The 22920-nt window shown below is 40.2% G+C and overlaps 1 long non-coding RNA gene across 4 annotated transcripts in view; it reads right to left on the reverse strand.

Annotated features, from left to right (window-relative positions):
* LOC129472470 (uncharacterized) overlaps nt 1–22265 on the reverse strand; it is a 34050-nt gene extending 11785 nt beyond the window's left edge. For 3 of the 4 annotated variants that reach the window (XR_008653953.2, XR_008653952.2, XR_010118823.1), the window contains exon 1: nt 21683–22265. This is a non-coding gene — a long non-coding RNA (uncharacterized lncRNA). Of the gene's footprint in view, nt 1–615; nt 853–3691; nt 3851–21682 lie in introns of those variants that run through there. The other variant, XR_008653951.2, reaches the window with a different exon arrangement.
* Between the last annotated feature and the right edge of the window lie 655 nt (nt 22266–22920).

A 22920-nucleotide genomic window follows, 5' to 3' on the forward strand; every position in this document is an offset into this window, starting at 1 on the left:
TATAGCTGTCTGCAGTGAAAGAGTTATTCCAGTATATGCTACATGATTTCAGCTGGAAGTGTAAGCCCACTTTCTCTTTCAACATGACCCTGTCGTTATGATTGTGTCTCATGCTGGGTATTTTCTCATTTAATTCTCACCATTTGAAGTCAACTGTATTCCCATTTTTAAGGATAAAAATGTGGCTAATAAATGGAAAAGCTGGGGCTTAAGCCCAATTCAGAGTGATTTGAAACCCTATCTATTTTCAAATAAACCAGACTGCCTCATAATGCAGTCATACCAAACTCTGCAGATACAGTCTCATTATTTTGTTTATGAGAATGTCACTTGAGTCTAGTCCCTTTTGATGAAGCCCCTGGCAGACAACCGGAGAATTCACTTTTCACCCTAATGTCCTGTGTCCGTCAAGAAGGAAACCAGAAAGATTTTTTGACTTCCCAGAATATGACACCAAATTTTAAAATGTGACAGACAGCTCAAGCTGACAAATTGCCAGGGGGAAAAAAACGATGGGGTTTCTTTCCTCAAGAACTTTAAGGTGATTTGGAGTTATTTTGTGTGAAAAGTGCAAAAGAAGTGATGAAAATTACTTAGAACAGCTGTACTTGCCTTGAAGCTCTGAGGATGCTGGAAATTTCAGCGAGCGACTTTTCTGTGTTAATGTAAAGGTGGGAAGCAGCACATTTAATATTGGATGACTTCCAGGGGAATCATCACTTCCAGGTGGATTTGGGAGAATGATGGAGATAAATCAAGTACAGTGGGTGCATAGCACACCTATTAAACATTTCTTTTTTCCAGTGGTCTCCTGATACTCTGCACATTTCAGCAGCTCCTGAGACTTGTTTACTGTAGGTTTTAGGAAAGAAATAGAAATCTTCAGGCAACATGAAGCAGGGAGGACTACACAGCCAACAGTCTAAGCAGGTGAGCTAATGCCTCCAAGACCCAGACAACTATGAGAAGTGAATACAGGCACTAATGGCCATGGCCAGGGTTTGACCAACCAAAGGAGAATAGACGAGGAGGCCTTGGGCCTGTGCTAGGCAAGGAGCTAACACTAAGAACTCTGCATAAACCTGGTGCTTAGGCCTTATCTATATTGATTATTAATCCTTTATTATGTTCCAGTCATTGTCCTAAGTATTTCATATGTATTAACTCATTTAATTCTTGTAATCATGATGCATGTATAGGCAGGCTGGATCTATCTCAAAGAGACCAAAGTGTGTATAATGGTTCCACCATCATAGAAGCTGGTTTCTGTCTCTTGTGACAGCATTGGACTGGACAGGTATCTAGGTCAACAGGATGGTCCTTCTTGCAGTCATCCAGGGACTCTGACTGATGGAAGCTCTGCTGTCCTCAAATTTGTTTTCCAAGATTACTTTGAAAAACTAGACTCTATTTTAGCCATCGGGATGGCGAAAGCAGGTAGAAGATACCGAAGAAGGTTTTTAGGGGCCAGACTGGTGTGGTTCACATTGCTTACACCCATACTCCATTGGCTAAACTCAGTTGTGGGGCTACAATAAACATCAAAGGAGGCTGGAAAGTGTATGCTAGCTGTGTGTGCTGGAAGAAGAAGAAACAGGTTTAGTGAACAACCAGCAGTCTCTGCTATAAACCTATGAGAGGCTGGGCGCGGTGGCTCAAGCCTGTAATCCCAGCACTTTGGGAGGCCGAGGCGGGCGGATCACGAGGTCAGGAGATCGAGACCATCCTGGCTAACACGGTGAAACCCCGTCTCTACTAAAAATACAAAAAATTAGCCGGGCATGTTGGCGGGCGCCTGTAGTCCCAGCTACTTGGGAGGCTGAGGCAGGAGAATGGCGTGAACCCGGGAGGCGGAGCTTGCAGTGAGCTGAGATCGTGCCACTGCACTCCAGCCTGGGTGACAGAGCGAGACTCCGTCTCAAAAAAAAAAAAAAAAAAAAACCTATGAGAGGGGTCACATTATTTTCATTATTTTACATATAGGGAACCTGAGTACAGAGCAGATGACTTCTTGAGGTTACAGAGAAATTCCAATTAAAACTCCAGCCATCTGACCCCCAATTCTGCATGCCTCTTTCCTACCTGGAGCACACTGTTATGTGAAATTGCCTTTCCTCATGGAAGAGGAAATCAGCTACAGCCACCAGGACCAGGAAAGTGGGAGAAAAATATATAACTGCTCTGGTAGAAAAAGATTCCTGTGGGAAAAAAAATCGAGCTGTGGACTGTGCCATGTGCTACTGACACATGGTGCAAGATTCCAAGCTGATTCCCTAGTACATGATGTACGATTCCAAGCTAAGAAATTAATGAGCAAACTGGTTCCTGACTCAAGAAGACCCTCAGATGCTCAGCAGAAGCAAACCTAAAATGACATTGAAGGGCCATGTCCACAATGAGGGCTGATGTGAATAACAAAGGGGGAAAGGAAACACAAAGGAGGAACTCACTTGAAGCTGCATAAGGAAATCGACTCAGTGAAAGATCAGACCAAAAGTACGGCTGTAAATTCCTTTGTTAAGACCTTTCAGCTGGACTAAAACGGCCACTCAGAAAGCAATGTCACACATGACTCATCCCAAGAGGAAATGGAAGAGAATTTTAATTTGATGTGTAATAAATTTACAATTTTTTAGAAGAACTTTTACCAGCTTGGTCTGAAAGAGACTGATACAACTCAAAATAGAAAGTATTCTTGGAGGCCTCAGCAGTCTCTGGGAAGGAGGCAGCCTGAGAATGCTGAGAACTACAAGTGGGACCGCTCCTCATGGACAGGAAGACTCAGAGGGCAGAGCCAATGCCATGGAGAACCACTCCCAGGGGCAGGACTGCAGAGATGCGGCCACATCAATTCCAGGATCGAAGTGGACCAGTGACGTCCATATAGCTTTAGTCTTCCACCTTTTCTCCTACAAGTTTGTCTGCTGTAATGAATGCATCTCTGCTTTATCATTACACGTTGGAAGATGATGAACAGTTCATCTGTCTCTTTATTCCTAGTCTTCTATTCACGAGGAACAATGACTGAGATGAACCTAAAAAACTGCCTGAGGCCCTTTGTCTGCTTCTGGAGCTGATTTCGGGGACAAGAACTTGGACTTCAGCCTGAACCTGATCTATGCTGGAATAAGACATTGGAGGAGCGGAGTGTGTTCTACATGTGGGAAGGAGACAGATCACTGGATGCCAGGAAGACCAGGAAAGCCAATCAGTAGACATGGCCCCCCAGGAAACACACCCCTCCCTCATGAATCTGCTATGCCTTGGGACTTGCATTCACCAATAGAGCATGGTGGGAATGGTGTTGTGCCCATGCTAGGCCTAAGCCTTCCAAAGGTCTAGAGGTTTCTGCTTTGCAATTTTGGAGCCCTGAGTGGTCATATAAAAAGTCTGCCTGCTCTCTAGATTCCTCCTCTCTGGGCAAGGCATCTCTGAAAGAAAGGCAGCAGCCCCAGTCAGGGGCCTATAGATAAAACTCCTATCTCCCTGGACAGAGAACCTGGGGGAAGGGATGGCTGTGGATGCAGCTTCAGCAGACTTAAATGTTCCTGCCTGCCAGCTCTGAAGAGAGCAGTGGATCTACCAGCACAGAGCTCAAGCTCTGCTAAGGGGCAGACTGCCTCCTCAAGTGGGTCCCTGACCCCAGTGCCTCCTGACTGGAAGATACCTCCCAGCAGGGGTCAACAGATACCTTATATGAGAGAGCTCCAGCTGGCATCTGATGGGTGTTCCTCTGGGACAAAGCTTCCAGAAGAAGGAACAGGCTGTTATCTTTGCTGTTCTGCAGCTTCTGCTGGTGATACCCAGGCAAAGAGGGTCTGGAGTGGACCACCAGCAAACTCCAGCGGACCTGCAGCAGAGAGTCCTGACAGTTAGAAGGAAAACTAACAAACAGAAAGGAGTAGCATCAACATCAACAAAAAGGACATCCACACAAATACCCCATCCAAAGGTCACCAACATCAAAGACCAAAGATAGATAAATACATGAAAATGAGGAAAAACCAGTGCAAAAAGACTGAAAATTCCAAAAACCAGAATGCCTCTTCTCCTCCAAAGGATCACAACTCTTTGCCAGCAAGGGAACAAAACTGGATGGAGAATGAGTTTGATGAATTGACAGAAGTAGGCTTCAGAAGGTGGGTAATAACAAACTCCTCCAAGCTAAAGGAGCATGTTCTAACCCAATGCAAGGAAGTTTGAAAACAGGTTAAAGGAATTGCTCACTAGAATAACCAGTTTAGAGAAGAACATAAATGACCTGATGGTGCTGAAAAACACAGCATGAAAACTTCGTGAAGTATACACAAGTATAAATAGCCAAATAGATAAAGCAGAAGGATATCAGAGATTGAAGATCAACTTAATGAAATAAAGCATGAAGACAAGATTAGGGAAAAAAGAATGAAAAGGAATGAACAAAGCCTCCAAAAAATATGGGAATATGTGAAAAGACCAAATCTACATTTGATTGGTGTATCTGAAAGTGATGGGGAGAATGGAACCAAGTTGGAAAACACTCTTCAGGATATTATCCAGGAGAACTTCCTCAACCTAGCAAGATAGGCCGACATTCAAATTCAGGAAATACAGAGAACACCACAAAGATACTCCATGAGAAGATCGACTCCAAGACACATAATTATCAGAGTCACCAAGGTTGAAATGAAGGAAAAAATGGTAAGGGCAGCCAGAGAGAAAGGTCAGGTTACCCACAAAGAGAAGCCCATCAGACTAACAGTGGATCTCTCTGCAGAAACCCCACAAGCCAGGAGAGAGTGGTGGCCAATATCCAACATTCTTAACGAAAAGAATTTTCAACCCAGAATTTCATTTACAGCCAAACTAAGCTTCATAAGCAAAGGAGGAATAAAATCCTTTACAGACAAGCAAATGCTGAGATATTTTTGTCACCACCAGGCCTGCTTTACAAGAGCTCCTGAAGGAAATATGGAAAGGAAAACCAGTACCAGCCACCGCAAAAACATACTAAATTGTAAAGATCATCAACACTATGAAGAAACTGCATTAACTAATAGGCAAAATAACCAGCTAGCATCAGAATGACAGGATCAAATTCAAACATGACAATATTAACCTTAAATGTAAATGAGCTAAATTCCCCAATTAAAAGACACAGACTGGCAAATTGGATAGAGTCAAGACTCATTGGTGTGCTGTATTCAGGAGACCCATCTCAAGTGCAAAGACACACATAGGCTCAAAATAAAGGGATGCAGGAATATGTACCAAGCAAATGGAAAGCAAAAAAAAGCAGGGGTTGCAATCCTGGTCTCTGATAAAACAGACTTTATAGCAACAGATTGAAAACGGCAAAGAAGGGCATTACATAATGGTAAAGGGATCAATGCAACAAGAAGAGCTAACTATCTTGTATATATGCACCAAATACAAGAGCACCCAGATTCATAAAGCAAGTTCTTAGAGACCTACAAAGAGACTTAGACTTCCACACAGTAATAGTGGGAGACTTTAACATCCCACCGTCAATATTAGACAGATCAATGAGACAGAAAATTAGCAAGGATATTCAGAACTTGAACTTCGCTCTGGACCAACAGACATCTACAGAGTCCCCCACCCCAAATCAATAGAATATACATTTTTCTCAGCAACACATCACACTTATTCTAAAACTGACCCCAAATTGGAAATAAACACTCCTCAGCAAATGCAAAAGAACAAAAATCATAACAAACAGTCTCTCAGACCACAGTGCAATCAAATTAGAACTCAGGATTTAAAAATTCACTCAAAACTGTACAGCTACATGGAAACTGAACAACCTGCTCCTGAATGACTACCGGGTAAATAGGGTAAATAATGAAATTAAGCCAGAAATAATTAAGTTCTTTGAAACTAATGAGAACAAAGACACAACGTATCAGAATCTCTGGGACACAGCTAAAGCAGTGTTTAGAGGGAAATTTATAGCACTAAATTCCCACAGGAGAAAGCAGGAAAGATCTAAAATCAACACCCTAACATCACAACTAAAAGAACTAGAGAAGCAAGAGCAAAGAAATTCAAAAGCTAGCGGAAGACAAGAAATAACTAAGATCAGAGCAGAACTGAAGGAGATAGAGACACGAAAAACCCCTTCCAAAAATCAATGAATCCAGGAGTTAGTTTTTTGAAAATATTAACAAAATAGATAGACTGCTAGCTAGACTAATAAGGGAGAAAAGAGAGAAAAATCAAATAGACACAATAAAAAATGACGAAGGGGATATCACCACTGATCCCACAGAAATACAAACTACCATCAGAGAATACTGTAAACACCTCTATGCAAATAAACTAGAAAATCTAGAAGAAATAGATACATTTCTGGACATATACACCCTCCCAAGACTAAACCAGGAAGAAATCAAATCCCTGAAGAGATCAATAACAAGTTCTGAAATTGAGGGAGTAAATAATGGCCTACCAACGTAAAAAAGCCCAGGACCAGACAGATTCACAGCGAAATTCTACCAGAGGTATAAAGAGGAGCTGGTATCATTCCTTCTGAAACTTATCAAAACAATAGAAAAAAAGGGACTTCTCCCTAACTCATTTTATGAGGCCAGCATCACCTTGATACCAAAACCTGGCAGAGACACACACAAAAAAAGAAAATTTCAGGCCAATAACCCTGATAAACATTGATGCGAAAATCCTCAATAAAATACTGGCAAACTGAATCCAGCAGCACATCAAAAAGCTTATCCACCACGGTCAAGTTGGCTTCATCCCTGGGATGCAAGGCTGGTTCAACATATGCAAATCAATAAATGTAATCCATCACATAAACAGAACCAATTACAAAAACCACATGATTATCTCAATAGATGCAGAAAAGGCCTTCAATAAAACTCAACACCCCTTCATGCTAAAAACTCTCAATAAACTGGGTATTGATGGAACATATCTCAAAATAATAAAAACTATTTATGACAAACCCACAGCAAATATCATACTGAATGGGCAAAAGCTGGAGGCGTTCCTTTTGAAAACTGGCACAAGGATGCCCTCTCTCATCACTCCTATTCAACATAGTATTGGAGGTTCTGGCCAGGGCAATCAGGCAAGAGAAAGAAATAAAGTGTATTCATACAGGAAGAGAGGAAGTCAAATTGTCTCTGTTTGCAGATGACATGATTGTGTATTTAGAAAATCTCATCATATCAGCCCAAAATCACCTTAAGCTCATAAGCAACTTCAGCAGTCTCAGGATACAAAATCAATGTGCAAAAATCACAAGCATTCCTATACACCAATAATTGACAGCCAAATCAAGAGTGAACTCCCATTCACAATTGCTACAAAGAGAATAAAATACCTAGGAATCCAACTTACAAGGGATGTGAAGGACCTCTTCAAGGAGAACTACAAACCACCACTCAAGGAAATAAGAGCAGACACAAACAAATGGAAACATCCCATGCTCATGGATAGGAAGAATCAATATCATGAAAATGGCCATACTGCCCAAAGTAATTTATAGATTCAATGCTATCCCCATCAAGCTACCACTGACTTTCTTCACAGAATTAGAAAAAAACTACTTTAAATTTCATATGGAACCAAAAAAAGAGCCCCTATAGCCAAGACAATCCTAAGCAAAAAGAACAAAGCTGGAGGCATCATGCTACCTGACTTCAAACTATACTACAAGGCTACAGTAACTGAAACAGCATGGTATTGGTACCAAAACAGTTATATAGACCAATGGAATAGAACAGATGTGTCAGAAATAATGTCACACATCTACAACCATCTGATCTTTGACAAACCTGACAAAAACAAGCAATGGGGAAAGGAGTCCTTATTTAATAAATGGTGTTGGGAAAACTGGCTAGCCATATGTAGAAAACTGAAACTGGACCCTTTCCCTATACCTTATACAAAAATTAACTCAAGATAGATTAAAGACTTAAACATAAGACCTAAAACCATAAAAATCCTAGAAGAAAACCTAGGCAATACCATTCAGGACATAGGCATGGGCAAAGACTTCATGACTAAAACACCAAAAGCAATGGCAACAAAAGCCAAATTTGACAATGGGATCTAATTTAACTAAAGAGCTTCTGCACAGCAAAAGAAACTATCATTAGAGTGAAAAGGAAAGCTACAAAATGGGAGAAAATTTTTGCAATCTATTCATCTGACAAAGGGCTAATATCCAGAATATACAAGGGAATTAAACAAATTTACAAGAAAAAACAAACAAGCCCATCAAAAAGTGGGCAAAGGATATGAACAGACACTTCTCAAAAAAAAAAATTTGTGCAACCAACAAACATGAAAAAAAACTCATCATCACTGGTCATTAGAGAAATGCAAATCAAAACCACAATGAGATACCATCTCATGCCAGTTAGAATGGCAATTCATTAAAAAGTCAGAAAACAACAGATGCTGGAGAGGATGTGGAGAAGTAGGAATGTTTTTACACTATTGGTGGGACTGTAAGTTAGTTCAACCATTGTGGAAGACAGTGTGGTGATTCCTCAAGGATCTAGTACCAGAAATACCATTTGACCCAGCAATCCCATTACTGGATATATACCCAAAGGATTATAAATCATTCTACTATAAAGACACATGCACACGTATATTTATTGCAGCACTATTCACAATAGCAAAGACTTGGAACCAACCCAAATGCCCATCAATGATAGACTGGATACAGAATATGTGGCATATATACACCATGGAATACTATGCAGCCATAAAAAAGGCTGAGTCCATGTGCTTTGAAGGGACATGGAGGAAGCTGGAAACCATCATTCTCAGCAAACTAACACAGGAACAGAAAACCAAACATCACATGTTCTCACTCATAAGTAGGAATTGAACAATGGGAACACATGGACACAGGGAGGGGAACATTTCACATTGGGGCCTGGCAGGGGGTGGGGAACTAGGGGAAGGATAGCATTAGGAGAAATACCTAATGTAGATGAGGGGCTGATGGGTGCAGCAAACCACCATGGCACGTGTATACCTATGTAACAAACCTGCACCTTCTGCACATGTATCCCAGAACTTAAACTATAATAATAATTTTTTTAAAAAAGTCTGCCTACCCTGTGTGACAGGCCACACAGAGACCACATGGAAGGCAATGCCAGGAGGAGAGGCGCTGAAGCCACCTAGTGGGAGAGAAGGCCCAGGCCTCACCAGCATCCCAACTGAGCCTAATCTTCCAGCCATCCCCACCAAGGGGCCCAACGTGGGGATGAACCAGCCTAGGCTTTCTAGCCCACCCAAACCCCAGACGATTTTTTCCCCAGCCAACATTACATGGGGCAGAGGAATAACTTAAGTTAGAAAGACCCCTCCCAATAAAATGTTCAGTTTTTCTTTTGAGGGTAGTTTGTGATGCAGCAACAGAAAACCAAAATCGCTGGGGTTTAAATCCTTCCTACACCACAAACTCCCAGGATCCTATGTGAGCTGACACACCATCTAGCTCGCCCTCCTCCGCTGCTCCTTGCCTACATGGGCCCTACTGCTACCCCCATGCCTTGACTGACATTCCCCTAGTTTTGGGGGAGCTCTTGTCTTCCCCCAAAGAAGCAAAAGAAAAACTAAAAAAGAGTAAAATAGCACAGGATGAAATTAGGAGCTCCAGTGATTAGACAAAAGGAAAAGATTAGAGGAGAGTAAGAAGGGTGAACAGGGGAGGTCTGCTCGGTGAATGTTAAGCAGTGAACCAACATATGGCACCTATTTCATGCATATTTATGCATATGGATTTATGGTAATGGTATGGCCCATATGCAGAAAGCTGTCCACCTGCCAATAGGTGTACTCATCCGAAATGGCCAGATGTCTCTACCTAAACCCAGAGAGCAATTTTGGAGCCATGAAAAGCCAATTCAGGTAGAAGTACACTTGCAAAGAAAGCCATTACAAATAAAATTTCAAATTACCTCTGATTTTATGTTAGAAATACAAAATAATGAGGCCAGGAGGTCTTCCAGAAAACACTAAGTTATTCTGAAGGCCAGATGCCTACAAGGGCATAAGTGTGCAGCTCTTAAGCCCTCATGAAATATTTTTCTACATTTTTAATTTTGAAAATTTCAAATATATACAAATGCAAAAAGAATATCATAATGTCCCGCTTGTCCCCGCCTCTGGGCGTCAGAAATTACCCAACCCACTTCTCCATTTTTCACATTATTTTGAAGAAAATCCAGGACATTTTATAATTTTATTCACATATGTTTCAATATGTGTCTTTAGAACATGAGGATTGTTTTAACGTATCGTGCCTAAAAAATTAACAATAATTCTTTCATATCATCATACTGCCAGCCAGCGTTCCTACTCTAATTGTCTCATAAATGTTATTTTCTCAGTGATTTATTAGTTTATATCAACATCCAAATAAAGTCCATGTACTGTGATTGGATGATATATTTCCTAAATCCCTTTTGCCTATAGATACTTTGCCTCCATCTCTTTTTGTTCCGTGCAACTTATTTGTCAAAGAAATAGGTTGTTTGTCCTACAGATATTTCACAATTTGGAGTTTCCTGATTGTATCCCCAGGGTGTTGTTTTATATGCTTTTTTACCCTTCGTATTTTTCATAAAGTGGTATTTGGATCCAAAGTTCTGACTAAATTAGGGTGTTTTTTTCTCCCCCTCCTCCTCCTCCTCCGCAAGACTGCTTGATCAGGAATGTGTGTTTTTCCATTAGGATACCCACAATGCGTTCGTCTCTCTTTTTGTGATGACAGCAGCCATTGGCTACCAGCGCCTAGACCCACTAATTCATTAGGAGCTACGCAATGGTAGGTAGCATTCTGATGTCATATGCCTTCTTCATTTATAAACTAAAATGCTTTATAAAGAGAAACTTTGCCTACCAAGTGCACACATGGCATGAGAAAGCCAGGGGAAATGCTTGGTTCCCTTTATTTACTCGTTTTCTACGAATGAGTTGGTTCACTTTCCTTCTCCAAGATTAAACATATGCGTGTTTTTTCAATGAGATTACAAATGCATGGATTTAATCCCATTTTATGTGTTTAATCCATTGTAGCTAGTATCTCCCCTTTGGCTATTGGGACCCTATTCAAGATAGCTCCTGAGTTTTGCCGTGACCTTGGTAGTAGTTGTTAGCATCTGTGATATCTGCCATGACTAGACATTTTATGCTTATTCTTTATATTCCTTGCCCCAAACCTGGAATCAGTCATTTCTCTCAGGCGTTCTGGTTTCTCTTAATAAGACACAGTATTTCAGGATCACAATCTCAGCTCTAGAGCTCCTCCTCACTTCTGAGTTCATCGTTATTTTCCCAGGACATTTTAGTTGACAAAACTAGGAAATATGTGTATTTCGGTGTTTTTAAAGGAAATGTAATATATCATGAGTTTATGCTAATACTTCTAATCCAAATTCATAATTATAAGGCTTTTATTTAACCCTTTCAGTCTTGCATCTGTATTTTTTTTCTCATACAGTGAATCCCAGTTCTCAATAATACACAAACTGATAGAATTGGAGAACCACATAATTATTCCCAGGCTCTGTTTTTATAGCCACAACATACCCACAACAATTTAGAATAGCAATACCAGCACTCCTCCAACAATATGATTACTGTAAATAACTTAAGTTTTGCTTTTTGTTTTGCAAATAGACTTTATCTAAGAATATATTCCATTAGGGATACACAAATTACTGTGTTTTAAAGCTACATGGAATATTTCTTTCTGTGTGGTTATGCAACCAACTGGATACATATTTAAAAGTTTGATTCATTTTATTTTTGAGTTTTAAAGACCATTTTAATTTAAATTTGCTTTATAATTGTGCAAAATAATTTTGTGGTGCTAAAATCAAATCTATAAAAACAAGCTCTTAAAAAAAGTATAGCTTTTATCCTTGTCCTCTCTATTCTATCCCTTCCGTAGGTAAGCTATCCTCCCATTATTTGTGGTTTGTGTAATACAGAGAGGTATACAGAACCATATCTCCCCTTCTTAGCTAAATGGCAGCACAGTATACCCACTTTTCTCTACCTTGCTTTATTGTTATTTCACACACATACTTGGCATAACCATGTAGAGGTCAATAGAATATTCCTCATTACTTTTTTGTAGCTACATGGTATGCCAGTGTGGAGATATATCATAGTATAGTCAACCTTATGTATAGATGTTTAGGTAGTTGCTAGTTTTTGCTGTTACAGAGTCCTGCATAAACAGCCTTTCATCTATGTCTTTGTTTTTTGTTTTTGTTTTTGTTTTTGTTTTCGTTTTTGTTTTTCTGAGACAGGGTCTGGCTCTGTCACCCAATCTGGTGTGCAGTAGCATGATCTTGGATCACTGCAACCTCCACCTCCTGGGCTCAAGCCATCCTTCCACCTCTGCCTCCCAAGTAGCTGGGACCACAGGCATGCACCACCACACCTGGATAATTTTTGTAGAGATGGGGTTTCGCCATGTTGCCCAGGCTGGTCTCAAATTCCTGAGCTCAAGTGGACCACCTGCCTTGTCCTCCCAAAATGCTGGAATTACTGGAATGAGCCTGTATTTCCATCTACGGAAATCCATGCCCAGCCATCTATGCCTCTTAGAACTTCTGTCAGTGTAACTGTGGGATACATTTATGTAATTCCAATTGCTGCGGAGAAGGATGAAGGCATGTACAATTTTTCTAGGCATTGCTGAATTCCACTCCTGATGTCTGGTCTGAAAAAATGGATTCTATTTTATCTTTTCCTCACTGATTTGAGGTAGTACACATCAGATTATTGCTACTAACAATATACAGGAGTGCCTATCTCCCCATAGCCTGGCCAAAAGAATATACTGTTAAAATTAGGACTTTGCCAATCTGGTAGGTTAAAAATGGAATCTTATGTAGTTTTCATATGGATTTCTTTTATATCAGAAGCTATGAGCATCTTTTCATGTGGTGTAGAGTCATTTGCACTTATTTTTCTGTGAATGAAACATTACTCTGATCTTTCCATAGGGCTCTAGGTTATTTTCTTCTGTAGTATTAGAAGCTTTTTGCATATTGAGAATATAAACCCTTTCTCTGCAATATAAATTGCAAATATCTTTTCCTAGTTTGTCATTACTTTGTTTATGGTGTTGCCCTGAAAATTACTTTTTAAAATTTTTATTATTCAAACATATCCAATTTTATTCTTACTGTTTCTGAATTTTAAATTGATGCCAAATTATACAGGAATTTCATCTGTGTTTTCTTTTACTGTACATGTGATTCCATTTTTTTTGCAATGAAATCTCTTATTCTTTTGTAATTGACATGATATGTGAAAAATGAATCCAATTTCTTTTTTTTTCCCATAGGGTCACTCAGTTATTCAATTTTTTGAAGTTTTTCTTTTCCCCTGATGATTTGAAATCCCACTTTCCTGTTACAGTAAACTTTTAAATGTAAGTGTGTCTGTTTCTGGATATTCTATTCTATTAGTCTGTCTACTCTTCATGGACCTATGTCACACCGCTTTACTTATAGGCTTTATTGCATATTGAATGTCTCGCAGAACCCCATATCCTTGCTCCTCCAAACAATCTTTATAGGCAAATTGTCTTGATCTAGAAAAAAAAGTTATGGCTATTATTGTGCTGGGATTTTAAAAGTTAGGATAATGTTAGCTTATCTATCCAAGAATATGGTGCCTTTCCATGTCTTCAAATCTATTTTTATGTCTTTTAAAAGTATGCATAGTTTTCCTCATATAGATTTTGATCATTTCTTGCTACATTTATGTCTTTGTATTTTTGTTACATCTATTTTTGTAAATGGGTTCTTCTCTTCCATTATATCTTCACATATGTGTGTGTATGTGTGCATAGTACTATATATAAATATATATATAAATATATATAAATATATATATAAATATATGTATAAATATATATAAATATATAAAAATATGTATAAATATATGTAAATATATGTAAATATATTACTATATAAAATATATAATATATATAAATATATATAAATATATAATATATAAAATATATATTTATATATACATCAAAATATATAAATGTATAAATATATAAATATATATAAAAAATATATATAAATATATATATAAATATATATATTTGTTTCTCAGCCTTTAGGCTAAGATCAAGTGCAGAATATACATACTTATTCATATGTGTATATTAATAAATATTAGAATATATATTTATATGAATGAATATAATACAATTTAATATATAAAGTGCATATATGTGTATACAAATATATACACACACGTGTATGCATGTGTGTATATACTCACTCTATAAATCGATATTTTCTTTGTATAAATTTAAGGCATACAAGTACAATTTTGTTACATGAATATATTACTGTATTAGGATATTCTTGCATTGCTATAAAGAAATACCTAAGGCTGGGTAATTTATAAAGAAAAGAGGTTTAATTGGCTCACAGTTCTGCTGGCTGTACAAGAAGCATGGGGCTGGCATCTGCTGCTGATAAGAGCCTCAGGAGGCTTCCAATCACGGCAGAAGGAAAAGGGGGAGCAGGTGCATCACATGGCGAAAGCAGGAACAAGACACAGGGAGGAGGGCCCATGCTCTTTTAAACAACCAGGTTTCGTATGAATTACCAGAGTGAGAACTCGCTCATTACCAACGGGAGAGTGCTAAGCCATTCATGAAGGATCCGCCCCCATGACCCAAACACCTCCTACCAGGTCCCACTTCCACCACTGGGGACTACATTTCAATGTGAGATTTGGAGGTGACAAATATACAAACTGTATCATTCAGCCCCAAGTCCCTCAAATTTCACATCTTTCTCACATTGCAAAATATATTCATTCCTTCACAATAGTCACCAAAAACATTAACTCAAAAATCCCAATTCCCAAGCCCAAGTCCAAAGTACCATCTGGAGATGAGTTCCTGCCACTTATGACCCTGTAAGATCAAAAGATGTTATTTACTTCCAAGATACAATTGTGGCACAGGCATTGAGTAAACATTCCCATTCCAAAAGGGAGAAACTACTCAAAACAAAGGGATTATAGACCCTATACAAGTCTGAAACCCAGCAGGGCAGTCATTACATCTCAAAGTTCCAAAATACCCTCCTTTGACTCCATGCCTTGCATCCATGACAAGGATGCAAGGGATGGGCTCCCAAGGTCTTAAGCAGCACCTCCCAACACGGCTTTTCAGGGTACAGCTGCTTTCACAAGTTGGAGTTAAGTGTCTGCAGCTTTTCTAGATGTAGGGGGCAAGCTGCCAGTGAATCATCATTCTGGGGTATGGAAGGCAGTAGCCTCCTTCTCACAGATCCACTAGGCAGTGCCCTGGTGGGGACTCTGTGTGAGGGCTCCAACCCCATATTTCCCCTTGGCACTGCTGTAATAGGGGCTTTCTGTGGGGGCCCTGCCCCTGTAGCAGGCTTCTGCCTGGGTACCCAGACTTTCCCATACATCCTCTGAAATCTAGGGGCAAGCTGCCAACCACCCTTCACTGTTACATTCCTCATATCTTCAGGCTTAACACCACATGGAATCTACCAAGGTTTATGGCTTATGCCCTCCAGAGTAGCCTGAGCTGTGTCTGGGGCTCTTTTAGCCAAGGCTGGAGCTGGAGCTGCTGGGATGGAGAGAACAGTGTCTCAAGGCTGGGCCTTGCTCTCAAAACCATTCTTTCCTTCTGGGCCTCTGAGCCTGGGATGGGAGGAGCTATCCCAGAGACTTCTGAAATGCCTTTGAAGCCTTTTTCCCATTGTCCTGGATATTAGCACGTGCCTCCCTTTTAGTTAGGCTACTCTCTAGCAAGTGTTTGCTCCACAGCCTGCTTGAATTCCTCTCTTGAAAATGCTTTTTCTTTCTCTGACACATGGCTAGGCTCCAAATTTTCCAAACTTTTCCTTTTAATAGTAAGTTCTGATGTTAAGTCATTTCTTTGCTCCTGTACCTGATCTAAGCTATTAGAAGCAGCCAGGCCACATCCTGAATGCTTTGCTGCTTAGAAATTTCTTCCACCAGATAACCTAAGCCATCACTCTTAAGCTCAAATTTCCACAGATCCCTACGGCTTGAACACAATGCAGCCAAATTCTCTGCCAGGTTGTAACATGGGTGACCTTTATGCCAGTTCTAAATTACTTTCTCATTTCCATCTGAGACCTTGTCAGCCTGGCCTTCACTGTCCGTATTTCTACCAGCATTTTGCTTACAACCATTTAACCAGTCTCTAAGATGTTCCAAATTTCCCCTCACCTTCCTGTCTTCGTCGGAGCCCTCCAAACTCTTTCAACCTCTTCCTGCTATGCACTTCCAAAGCTGATTCCACATTCTCAAGTATCTTTATAGCAGTGTCACACTTTTGGTGCCAATTTTCTGTATTAGGCTGTACTTGCATTGCTATAAAGAAATACTGAGGCTAGGTAATTTATAAAGGGGTTGAACTGGCCCACAGTTCTACAGGCTGTACAAGAAACATGGTGCTGATGTCTGCTGCTGATGAGGGCCTCAGGAAGCTTCCAATCATTGCAAAGTGAGTGCAGGTTCATCACATGGTGAGAGCAGGAGCATGAAGGAGACAAAGGAGAGGCTGGGCACAGTGGTTCATGCCTGTAATCCCAGCACTTTGAGAGGCCAAGGCAGGTGGATTACTTGAGGTCAGGAGTTTGAGACCAACCTGGACAACACGGCAAAACTCTGTCTCTACTAAAAATATAAAAATTAGCCAGCCATGGTGGCATGCGCCTGTAGTCCCAGCTACTTGGGAGGCTGAGGCAGGAGAATTGCTTGAACCTGGAAGACGGAGGTTGCAGTGAGCCAAGATCACACTACTGCACTCCAGCCTGGGTGACAGAGACAGACTCCGTCTCAAAAAATTTAAAAAAAAGAGACAGAGAGAGAGAGAGAGGAAGTGTCACACTCTTTTAAACAACCAGATCTTGCATAAACTACCAGAGCAAAAACTCACTCATCATCAAGGGGATGGTGCTAAGCCATTCATGAGAAATCCACCCCCATGACCCAAACACCTTCCCACCAGGCCCCACCTCCAACAGTGGGGATTACATTTCAACACAAGATTTAGAGAGGACAAACATCTAAATTGTATTAATTGCATGGTAGCAAAATCCATCATCTGACTAATGTACATTACACCCATTAAGTAATTTTTTATCCTCTATTCCCCTCCCACCTCCCCACCCTTCTGAGTCTCCAATGTCTATCAGTCTATACTCTGTATATGTGTATACATTATTTAGCTTTCACTTATAAGTAAAAACATGCAGTATTTGTCTTTCTGTTTCTGAGTTGTTTGACTTAAGATATATTTTTACTCAACTGTCATGTTATTTGCAGTTTTTCCATTGATTTGGATGAGGAGGAACTTCCAGATATATGATCATGTTACTTGCAAAGAAAAATGGCATTACTTCTTGCTTTGCCAATATTGTGCCTCTAGTTTTTTTCTCTTATCTACTTGCTCTGATTAGTATCTGTAACACAATATTCAATAGTACTGGAGGTGGTCAGCATCCCACATTAGTGACACAGTCTCTAGTTTTCCCATTAAGCAAAATTCAACTTTTGGGCTAGTACATGCACAAATGCATGCTTGTGTGTGTATTCATGTTAAGAATATATCCATATATTTATATTTCATTTCCATTTTTAAGGATTTTTTTCAAATACTTTTATGCATCTATGGAGATTGGAACGTTTTTCTTCTTATCTCTATAAACATGATGGATTGTATTAACGAATTACCTAATATTGAATAACCTTTACATTACTGGAATAAACTCAGCTTGATAATGGCATATTATTTTTAAAGTGCTGTTAAATTCTGCTTGCTAATATTTTATCTAATTTTTTTGAAGTAATATATTTCAATTAATATAGTGATTATATAATATATTTACTACAATTATTTGTCAGTTTCAGTTTTGATGTAATACTTGCTTCACAAAACTATAAGGATTTTTTTTTCTTTCTCCATACCCACAAGCTTTATAAGTAGTTTTGGAATTTATCTGATTGGTAGAATTCCTGTCACTCCATCTGAGTTTGATGCCTTCATTGTGAGGGTGCGCTTCAACCATGTTCTTTATTTCTTCTATCATAATTGGTCTGTTAGACTTTGACTAAAGTAAATTTTGGCAGATTGTATTTTTCTTGACAATTATCTATTTCATCTAGAATTTATGTGCATCTGCAAATACATGATCTGAATAGGCCTATACCTATTAAATAAATTCAATCAATAATAAGTTTCCAAAGAAAGCACTAGGCCTATATGGATTCACTAGTAAATATTACCAAACATTTAAGGAATAAATTATATCAGTTGTCTACAATCTTTTCCAAAGATAGAAGCAGAAGGAATACTTCCTAACTCATTCTATAAGGCCAGCATTACCCTAATATCAAAGCCAGAGAAGAACATCACAAGAAAATAAAACTACAGAGCAACATCTCTCATGAAAACTACAGAGCAATATCTCTCATGAATATAGATACAAAAATTCTCAACAAACCGTTAGCAAATAAAATCCAACAATGTATAAACAGAATTATACACTATGATCAAATGGGATTTGCCCCAGGTATACGAACCTGATTCAATATTAGAAAATCAATTAGGCCGGGCGTGGTGGCTCACGCTTGTAATCCCAGCACTTTGGGAGGCCGAGGCGGGCGGATCACGAGGTCAGGAGATCGAGACCACGGTGAAACCCCGTCTCTACTAAAAAATACAAAAAATTAGCCGGGCGCGGTGGCGGGCGCCTGTAGTCCCAGCTACTCGGAGGCTGAGGCAGGAGAATGGCGTGAACCCGGGAGGCGGAGCTTGCAGTGAGCCGAGATTGCGCCACTGCACTCCAGCCCGGGCGACAGAGCGAGACTCTGTCTCAAAAAAAAAAAAAAAAAAAAAAAAAAAAAAGAAAATCAATTAATGTAATCCACCATATCAACAGGCTATAAAAAAATCACATGTTCATATTAATTCATACAGTAAAAGCATTTGACAAAACCCAACACCCATTCATGATAAAACGTCTCAGAGAACTAAGAATAGAAGAAAATTCTTCAACTTGATAAAGAACATGTACAAAAACCCCACAGCTAACATCATACTTAACAGTAAGAAAATTGAAGCTTTCTTGATAAGATCAAGAACAAGACAAGGATGTCTCCTCTCCCCACTGTTCTTCAACACTGTATTGGAAGTACTAGCTAATTCAATAAGATGAGAAAAGGAGATAAAACATATACTTATTTGGAAGAAATAAATAAAACTGTCTTTGCTTCCAGATAGCATGGTTGTTTATGTAGAAAAAACAAAAGAATCAACCAAAAAAAGCTCTTGGAACTAGTAAATCATTATCAAGGTTGCAGTATACAAAAAAAGGTTAACATACAAAAATCAATCACTTTCCTATATACTAGCAATGAAAAAGTAGAATTTGAAATTAAAAACACATTACCATTGACATTGGCACCGCAAAAGTAAAATAGGTATCATTCCAACAACATTCATGTACAATCTCTCTAAAGAAAACTATAAAACTGTAGGGAAAGACACCAAATAACTAAATAAATGGAAAGATATTCCATGCTAATGGATAGGAAGACTCAATATTGTCAAAATGGCAGTTTTTCACACTTGCTCTATAGATTCAACACAATTCCCATCAAATCCTAGCAAGTTATTTTTGTGAGTATTAAGTTGATTCTAAAGTTTATAATGGAGAGACAAAAGATCCAAAATAGCCAACTAAATATTAAATGAGAAGAACAAAGTTGAAGGACTTGACACTACCCAGCTTTAAGACTTACTATAAAGCTACAGTGATCAAGACAGCAAGGTATTGGCAAAAGAATAGACAATTAGATCAATGGAATGAATAGAAAGCCCAGAAAAAGACTCAAATAAATATAACAGATATTTGATAAATGAGTAAAGATAACACAATTTCACAAAGGTAAGTGTCTTCAACAAGCAGTGCTGGAACAATTGGACAGGCACGTGTAAAAAAATGAATCTAGACACAGATCTTACACACTTCACAAAAAATTAACCCACAGTGGATCACAGACTTAAATATAAAATGTAAGACTATACAACTCCTAGAAACTAACAAACGACAATGCCTTTTTAGATACACCACCAAAATTAAAAACTTCTGCTTCGCAAAAGACACTGTCAAAAGAATTAGAAGACAAGCCACAGATTGGCAGAAAATACTTACAAAAGACATGTCTGATAAAAGACTGCTATCTAAAACATACAAATAACTCTTTAAACTCAACAATGGGAAAACAAACCATCTGAAAATGGGCAAAAGCCCTGAACAGACACCTAGCCAAAAAAGCCATGCATATGGCAACTAAGCATATGAAAAGATGCACAACATAATACATCATTAAGGAATTGCAAATTAAAACAATAAGAAGATACCACCACACATCTATTAGAATGGCTAAAATCTAAAACACCAACATCAAATGCTGGCAAGGAGGTGAAGCAACAGGAACAAGACGTGAAAGAAGCTAATCTGCAAAGGCTACATACTCTGTGACTCCAACTATAAGACATATTGGGAAAAGTAAAACCATAGAGATAGTAAAAAGATTAGTGGTTGCAGAGGCAGCTGGAAGAGAGGTATAAACAGGCAGAGCACAGAGGAACTTTAAGGCAATGAAACTATTGTGTACAATATTATAATGGTGGATAGATGTCATTATACATTTGTCAAAATCCACGGACTATATCACACCAAGAGTGAACACTTCTTTAAACTCTTTGCATTCACATGTGAACGGCAATGAAAAATGTTTTCCCTATTTCATCTGCTGTTTACATATAAGCCCACTACTGTCCAGTAATTATCCAGGAGTGCTTTGAGTCTTCTGCTCTCAGATCTATAAGATACTGTGTTGCTTCCCTCAGCTTACTCCTTCCAGATGCTGTTGCCATATGGGCCTAGCTATAGGGAATTTGTCCCCAACAGCTTTCATCTTGAGGCTTGTGAATAAAACTTGCTACCTAATTTTATTGCAGATGTGGTCCATTTTGCTCTACCTGTTTGTATGGAGGACCTGAAGAGATCAAAAACTTACACTTAGACTATCACCGTCATCCTGTAATTACCCCTTCTGATTTTTACTCAAGCAAATAAACATTCTAGAATATTAAAATATTTGAGCCTACTTTTGAACCTCAGGCTAATGCCACAGTAAATGGACTCCCTCACCTTAGGCTACATATGTAAAAGTTCTGTTTATTGAGTGCTTTTCCACGTCTGTACTCATTTTTAATTTAAAATTTCAGACTCCATCCTCACAATAATTTTTTAAAGTAGACATTGCTGGCCCTAAATAGATCCTTTGCTCCTCCTGAAGTCATTTTAATGGCACGGTCTTGCACTGTCACCGAAGATGGAGTGCAGTAGCCTGACCATAGCTCACTGCAGCCTCAACCTCGCGCGCTCAAGGGATCCTCCCACTTCAGCCTCCTGAGCAGCTGGGAACACAGGCGTGCACCACAGCATCCAACTAATTTTTGTATTTTTTGTAGAGATGGGGTCTCGCTTTGTTCCCCGGGCTGTCTATGCTATTCTTATATCCATCTCTGGCTACAGATGTTTCTTTTCACCTTATAAAAACTTACCCTTCTATGGCGGAGTTTTCTCTTCAAGCGTCTACTGACCAGAGCGTTTTCTGGGACTCCCCTGCCCCTCTGCTCCCTCGCTGGCAGGCCAGGCCTGTGTTTTCCTCCACAGTTCCCCCGTGGAACTGTGTAGCCCCTCTTCAGAGACTGTTCCAGCCTCAGGGGTGACGCCACGAGCTAAGATCTGGACAGGTGTGGGGGTGCGTGATTGCAACCGTGTGTCTTCCTTCCCCAGGGCTGGATGAGACTCTGGCCGGGAGGAAAAGAGAGGGACAGTCTGTGGCGAACTCCCATTCTCCTGCCTCTGCACAGGCTACTTTCTGCCATTCCTGCTCACTTGCAGAGCTCCTGGTAAGGGGACAGTGCATTCCTGAAAACGCAAAGCCTCCTCTCTACCAATCACTCCGTTCTTGCCTGGGCTTCACACAGGCCAGCGCGCGCTCAGCTCGGTGCATGCGGCTGGGCCCTGCGAGCCACGCTTCTGCGGCCCCGCTGGCCCTGCCGATGGGGGGCTTGAATGGAAGGCCGCGCCGCTGGAGAAGGGCGGGCTCGCTCCGGTCTCTGCCCCGTGGGCTTCCCGGCGCCTGCGCGTCCCACGCCCTTGCAGCTGAGTCCTGCACGTGCGGAAGCGACCTCTTTGTGACGTCTGCGACCTCCTTGTGACGTCAGCCCCTGCCGGTGCCCCGCACAGCAGCCAGCAGCTCCCAGCCCAGGCAGGAGGTGCACTGGCCTCCCCGCGGCCTTCTGAGGCCTAAGCTCCAAGCCCTGCCTTTCGTGCCCTCTACGCTAGACGCGCGGCCACAGCTCACAGTGGATACCTCATGGCGACTCAGAGTCCTTTCTTTAACCACTCGGCTACATTCTTCACATGACGTTTTATCGGTAAAATAAGCGGTGTGGCTCCCCTCTCCTGACCGGGCTGTGTCCCAGGACAGAGCCAGCTGGAAACGCCCCGCTTGACTGGAGAACACTGCCCGGGCTGCGGCGGGTGCCCCTTTCACAGGAGCTGGAGTGCGCCTCAGTGCAGAGATGGCGTGGCTGGGAGGGACTTCCCTTTCCCAGTCCTCCCCTTACATCACAGGGCACAAGAGCCATTGGAAAAGCATTTAGAGAAATCATAGCAAAAACTTTCCAGATGTGGCAAAAGACATACAGCTGCAGATTTAAAAAGTTAAGCAAACCTCAAGAATCGTAAACCCAAAGAAGTTCATGCCTATCACATCATAATTAAACGTCAA

The sequence above is a fragment of the Symphalangus syndactylus genome, chromosome 22 (genome assembly GCF_028878055.3).
Source record: "Symphalangus syndactylus isolate Jambi chromosome 22, NHGRI_mSymSyn1-v2.1_pri, whole genome shotgun sequence".
NCBI lineage: Eukaryota > Metazoa > Chordata > Mammalia > Primates > Hylobatidae > Symphalangus > Symphalangus syndactylus.